At 35.9% G+C, this 7,442-nt stretch overlaps 1 pseudogene; it reads right to left on the reverse strand.

Moving 5' to 3' along the window:
- Positions 1-6,137: 6,137 nt before the first annotated feature.
- On the reverse strand, positions 6,138-6,681 carry LOC110577025 (annotated as a pseudogene).
- Positions 6,682-7,442: the final 761 nt, after the last annotated feature.

Consider the following 7,442-nt stretch of genomic DNA (forward strand, 5'->3'; position numbering starts at 1 on the left):
CTTGGAGCCATGGGGGCAGCAGTGAAGCTCACACCTGACCTGGCCAGTTCTGTGATGGGGACATGTCCAGTCATCCATGGGGCTGGGGGGTGGGGGTGCTGGTGTATTGAAGAGTGCGGACAATGACCCAGACGCACACTCTATACTAGTGCTTGAAAAGTCAGTAACAAAGGAAAGAAAGATGCTGATCACTTTCCTATGTCCTCTGTTGAAAAGAAGTTAAGATATATTTCTCAGCATTTCCCATAGTACTTTAAAGCATACCTTTCTGAAGGACAAAAGGACATCTATTTTTTTTTTTTTTAATAAGTTGCTCTTTGCCATATACACTGTCCCTTTCTCCCCAGGGCTCATCCTGCAGTTTCTGCAGCTCTGATCTCAAGGGGAAGTAAAGACGATATGACAGGAAATAAACCACATTCAAGTAATATAATAACCGGACTCTTACTCCAAGCCACAAAATTGGGGCAAATGGCCTGCTAAAAAGGGAGCAATTGCTTTCATGCAGCCCTCCTCAGCATGAAGGATGGAGATGCTCAAGAAGACAATAGAAAAATGTTGCACACACACATCTTTTCTATCATTTTCAAGAGAGTGACTTAACTCTTAATGCAAGAAACTCTCATGTGAATCTAAATGTGACTTTGATGAAAGTCATATTTGGGCATTCTCTGAGAGGGAGCACGGTATGAAGCTATAACCAGAGTGATTTTTAAACCTTTTTTCCTTTGTTTGATTGGTTTAATTAAATTATCCAAATTTATTATATAATCATTAAACTTAAAGTTTTGCATTGCCTATTATTAACATTTTCACTCTAGAATTGATATATAATTTCTTCAACTCCCAAAGGACTTGGGATAAATTTGAAAGAGGTTTTTTTATTTTATGAGATGCATATTAGGAGCAAACGTAGAGTGCAGAGCTATTTTCTGTGAATTTACTTCACACTTTCCCTTAGAGATCTAACAAAAAACCCTGAAACTAAATCATCAGGAACTTTCTTACAGTCTCTCAAGACCTCTATCTCCTTTTATTATATCTTTTTAGTAATTGAGAAGTCTGCTTTTATTAACTAAATTATCTTCTTTTATTAAATAAAAATGTCAATGCATTAAAATTTATTTAAATTCTTGGGAAAATAACTGTTTTTCTATGTTGTGGTTAGAATACTGTGAACCTTACTTTAAAGGTCAATTTCAGTATTACTTCTTTTTTAAACTCAAATCTGGTGTTTAATATTTAAACCATGGCTTACAATTATTTTTCTTGAGGCAATGTGTATTTCTATGACTTCTGTATGGTGGATATTTCTGTCAGGCAGGCAGATGTCAGGAATGAAAAAAGTACTTGCAATAACTTCATCCAAAGACAAAATACCTTGGGGACAATTTAGATTTCATAGACCCATGCTCAATGAGGAAAAAATACCATCAAATCTATGAAATGCCAAATTCCATGAAATCTCATGAAGACCCTGAAAAATTAACCTTTTAAGACATTTAGAAATAGCAAGGAGAAACCAACAAATTGTTATTGCTTATATTCTTTAGAAAATCTTACTGTGCTGTTTTTTCAAAGTTGCAATTTTTGTGGATATTCTTAAGTGTGCTTAAACATTCATAATTTTATTGTGCTATAACGCATATGCTTTCTATAATCCATTCGGAGCACTATTTTCTGGGTATATTATTAATGCAAGTTATTTAATTGCATGCATATTTATACTTTGTAAAATAATATTTTCTTAATTTTATTTAAAATACTAGCGTATTTTATTTATAAGAGTTAAAATCCCTGCTAATTACACTTAAGAAGTTTAAATATAACTGCAATTAAAGGAGGATTGGATTAGGTTATATATACTCTTTAAAAATAAAATAAGGCAGAATGCATTTATAAATTCAGGATGTTTATCAAGAATTTGTTTTGGAAGGTAAGCTGTATTAGGATTTCATATTATCTACCAAATCTACATATAGATAATCTTCTGTATCTGTGAACCATTGATATCAATCATGCATGTCTTATACCTATTTATCAGGACATATTGTTATTGGTGTTCAAAGACACTATAAAATGATGCCCCCCCCATTAAAGACACATTTTATGGGAAGCCGAATCAACCATATTTATAATCAACAAATATGACCAATACCAATTTCTACTTCCCAATCTTACAACATTTCACTGTCATTTCCTGCTCTTATATATGCCATATACACACAAACATATACAAACACATGCATACTCTCTACATCTGTTTGTGGCTGTGTTTTTGCAGGCATGTGAGTATGTATAAATAAAATTCCGTGTGACCCCTGAAATTGAGAGAAAACAAGTTTAATTATTCTTGGTAAATCCTTACAACAAGTCAATAGAAAATAATTTGTTAAATATGATCTTCAAGATAAAAATAAATAAGAACATTAATAAAACAATTCCACAAAATGGAAGAAAAATGCATTCAAAATTAAAAAACATGAAAACATATTGTTTTTTTTTTTTTTTAAGATTTTATTTATTTATTTGACAGAGAGAGACACAGCGAAAGAGGGAACACAAGCAGGGGGAGTGGGAGAGGGAGAAGCAGGCTTCCCGCCAAGCAGGGAGCCCAATGCGGGGCTCGATCCCTGGACCCTGAGATCATGACCTGAGCCGAAGGCAGACGCTTCACAGATTGAGCCACCCAGGCGCCCTGAAAACATATTCCTAATAAATCTTATGAGAAGGTGACAGGAAAGCTCAAGCATAATGATATTCACACTAAATGTTAATGAACACTATTTCCTTACTAAAAGGTGAATATTGTAAAATTTAGGTCAAATAATAACAACACAGAGCTGCCCATAAGCTACGTAAGTTCTGGTTTCCTATTTATCCTTTTCCGACAACACCTTGGCATGGGTTTTCTCCACAGCCTGTTACTGCCCAGACAGGGTAGAAGTTTGGTGATCCTTTAGCCTTTGCTTGAGTGAGTGGGATGGGGCCACAGTTCTGTCTTTGGAGGATTGCTTAACTACAGTGGTTATTTTCTAAAAAGTTTACTATCTTGCCAAGCTGCCTCTTTCTTGCTACTTCGGCTGGAAAGAGAAGGCATTTTGGGGGCTTTTTGAGTCTGAACCTTCTGACATCTCAGGGTTGCTACCCTCTGTAGCTCCATGTTCAGATTATATGAAGCTAAAAGAAAATCCAGACAAACCATCCACCATCATTTTGAAGTCCCAACATCCTTAGTCAGTTTGATTTCTCTCCACCTTTCAGAGGTGGATCATAGATAAGGGTGAATGGATTTTGCCTGAGACTGGCATCTAATAACTGTGACCAGGGACAGACAATGAATGGTAGCTTGTAAAAATGGGATATATTCTTTCTCTCCCTGCATCCATATCCTTTCAATGTGCCATTGCAGATTCTCTCATCTATATGTAGAATCTGTTTTCCCTCCCCTTGAAGCCAGGTTGACCACATGACTCTGTTTGGCCAAATTGGATGCTAGAATACATGAAGCAAGAGGAAATGAGCAGCGATTCTTGCACATCAGGGCTTGTCCTTCTTTACTGCATGGGAAACCCTGTGGCTGCCATATTCATGGGCTGAAGCTAGTCTGCTGGAGAATGAGAGGACCCTTGAAGAACTGAGGTGACAAACTAATAGTGAATGATCCCCAAGCTTGCTACTGACGCATGCGTGATGCCAACCAAGATCACCTGAGCCTGCCTCAGTCCAGATTGACGATCCAGTGGAGTCCAGCCAAAGATTAATAATAGGCTAAATTGATGATTCTTTTTTAGACTGCAAGTTTTGGTGTCGTTTGTTAGACATTAAAAAATAACAAATTTAAAAAAAAATAACAAATTTAGACATCATGAAGAAAGAAACAATATTATCAACAAAGAAGAAAATAGTTGCCATACACATATCCACCAATACGGTGGGTCCAGGATATAATAAAGAACTCTGTAAAAAAAAAAAAAGAAAAAAGACAGCCCAAAGAAAAATAGTCACAGACTTGAACAAGCATTTCACAAAGAACATCCAAATGTCTAATAACTATATTAAAAGGTCCTCAGTTTCATTGGTCATCAGGGAAATGCAAACTAACCACAATGTAGTATCCATACACATTTATCAGATTTACTAAAATAAAAGCATTAGAAAATATGAAGTATCAGGGACGATGTTGCTGAGCAACCACATTCTCATAAACTGCTGGTGGGAGTGTAAACTGGCATTTTTAAAAACTGCTTGTCAGCATCAACGAAAGTTAAAAATACACTTACCCTGTTACCAAGCAATGTCACTCCTAGCTATAAATCCAAAAGAAATGTGTCCATATGCTTATGAAAAAACATATTCATCATAGCATTATGCAAATGGCCCAATTCTTCCCAAACTAGACACAAATATCCATCAAGAGAGGAACAGATAGGGGAGCCTGGGTGGCTCAGTCACTTAAGCAACTGACTCTTGATTTTGGCTCAGTGTCATGATGTCAAGGTTGTGAGATCGATTCCTGCATCCGGCTCTGTGCTGGGCATAGACCCTGCTTAAGATTCTCTCTGCCCTTCCCACGGGTCCTCCCCACCCCCCAAAAAAGGTACAGATAAATCATAATGCACTGACACAAAAATAAGGTACAACAGTGATGCAAATAATCTACAATGCTGTGCACAATAGGAATGAATATCAGAAAACATAATTTTGAACAAGGTAAGTCAGAAAGTCATACAGTATAATTCTGTTCAAATATAGGACAAAATAGGGCAATCTAATTTAAGCTATCAGAAATCTTAAAAAAAGGGCGCCTGGGTGGCTCAGTTGGTTAAGCGACTGCCTTCGGCTCAGGTCATGATCCTGGAGTCCCGGGATCGAGTCCCGCATCGGGCTCCCTGCTCGGCAGGGAGTCTGCTTCTCCCTCTGACCCTCCTCCTTCTCATGCTCTCTGTCTCTCATTCTCTCTGTCTCAAATAAATAAATAAATAAAAATCTTTAAAAAAAAAAAAAAAAAAAGAAATCTTAAAAAAAGAAATCTAAATGGTGGTTTTCCATGGGGAAAGAATGACTATACAAAAGCGTAAAGGAGGCCTTTGTGGTTCCAGTGATATTCTATTTCTTGATCTGGGGGCTGGTTACACAGGTGTGTAAATATTTTTCCCAAATTGATCAATTTGGGAAATATATTTATTAAAAGGATATATATCACCTTATTAAATGTTAATAAAAAGATAAAAATTAATAGTTGACTTAGCACATTTGAATATTAATCAATATCTTCCTAAACAACAATAATAAAACAGCAAAAATATCTGAAAATGTTTTAAATCAAATTAATTCCCTTCCACCTTGCAAGGCATCTTGCATGATATTTTTGCCTGTTATTTAGTTCCACTTTATTTAATATCCCTTCAAATTAGACATTATAATTAATTTTCTAGCATTACACAATCAATGCATTTTAGATTTATTCAAATGTTTCACAATGTCTTTGCTACCATTCTCTGTGCAATTCATATCTGTGTTGCTTTTGATAGCTCTTATTTTGAATATATAATTCAGTGGTTCTTTCCACACTGGTATTTTAGCATTGGTTTCTACCTGAAAATGTCTTTATTTTTATTTATTTATTTTTATTTATTTATTTTTAATTTTTAAAAAATGTCTTTGTTTTTAACTGTTAGATGTTGTAACAGATTATTCTGGGTTTTTGTTGTTGTTGTTGTTCCTGTTAAAATGTTTAGTTGTTATTTATTTGTATGTAATCTGTATTTTTAAGGTTGTTTTTATGATGTACTCTTTGTCTTTGGTGTTCTGAAATTTCCCTGTTCTGTATATATATTTTTAAATTTCTCATACTTAAGATTGTGGACTTACTCAAACTAAAACTTAATATGAATTTTGGAAAATTTCTCAGACACTTTATTTTTTAAATATTCTTTTTCTTATCCACTCTCTTCTCCTCTCTGGGATTACAGTGGAAATATGTTGGGATTTTTCATCTTTTTATACTGTCTTTTAAGTTGTCTTTTTTCCCCAAATCAATACAGCTTTTACTGCATCTTTAAAATATCACAAGTAAGTCTGAAAAAGCATCTGGCATCTTGTTTCTTTCTGTAGTTGGACAACTTAGATCTTATTCATCGGCCTGAAACATAGATACCATCCCCAAATTTTCTGATATCCTTGTTTTTAACTGTTGTGACTTGCTGAATCAAAGTAGCTGAGTTTGATACAAGTTCAATATTATTTCCTTCAAGAATTAACTCAACTTTCTGGGCTTCAGATACTGGACAAGCAATGCCTGGCCTCATCTGAACCCTATGGGTATATTTTTTACCCAAGGAATTTCAGATTTCGACAAGAGAACCATTCTCCTGAATAACAGCATTGATGGGGAAGCGAGCATAGACAGACTCATCTTGTAACGTTGGAAGCCCAGTGTAACCCCCTTGACCATGTTCTGCACATGACTGCAGATCCTGTGGACAGTAGTCAGCTCTTTTCTATTTCCCACCATTTGTCAACTCGGAGCCTCTTTTTCTTTCCAAGGAGACTGAATTCTACGCTGATGTGATTGATGGCCACTCCTCCGGGGCCCTTCACAGTAACAGTGTGTCCCTTCAGAGTGATGTGGACATTTTCTGGAATGTCGACAATCTGATTGCTGAGAATGATTTTCATTCATGTAGTAGATGTGGCAAAGGGAGCCATACTGTCATCTTTTAATCCTTCTTCATTGCATCAGGGCAAATTCCAATATATATGCTTTGAGTTAACTTTTTTCCTCAAATGTATGTATTCTGCAGCTTTATACATAATTTAATATTTTTCTTTTTATTCTTTTTATTTCCAGATTCTGTTTCATTTCAAAAATGACTTTTTGCACTATGTATATTTATATTGTTTTTCCTCCTGCTTCTATATCTTTAATAATTTTAAACTTATTTTTATATAAAGATGAACAATTTCTTTTTTTTTTTTTAAGATTTATTTATTTGACGGAGAGAGACACAGAGAGAGGGGGAACACAAGCAGGGGGAGTGGGAGAGGGAGAGGGAGAAGCAGGCTTCCTGCGGAGCAGGGAGCCTGATGTGGGGCTTGATCCCAGGACCCTGGGATCATGACCTGAGCCGAAGGCAGACGCTTAACCGACTGAGCCACCCAGGCGCCCCTAAAGACCAACAATTTCTTGGTGATTTACTTTTTCTGCTTGCAGTATCTTCTGTCTCTTGCTTATGGTGGATTGTTTCCTTCTGAGGTCTGTAATCTTAAACTGTGAGTTCACATTCATTAAGACTTTATCTGTGGAACAGTACAAAGTCTAGTGAGACGGTATAAACTGCTATCTCGCTGAAGGAGCATCACAATACTGTATCCGTATTTTATGTTACTATTTAAGGTAAGGGATTCCAAAACCATAAGTTTTCCCTTTTAGGAGATGT

The sequence above is a fragment of the Neomonachus schauinslandi genome, chromosome 14 (genome assembly GCF_002201575.2).
Source record: "Neomonachus schauinslandi chromosome 14, ASM220157v2, whole genome shotgun sequence".
Lineage (NCBI taxonomy): Eukaryota > Metazoa > Chordata > Mammalia > Carnivora > Phocidae > Neomonachus > Neomonachus schauinslandi.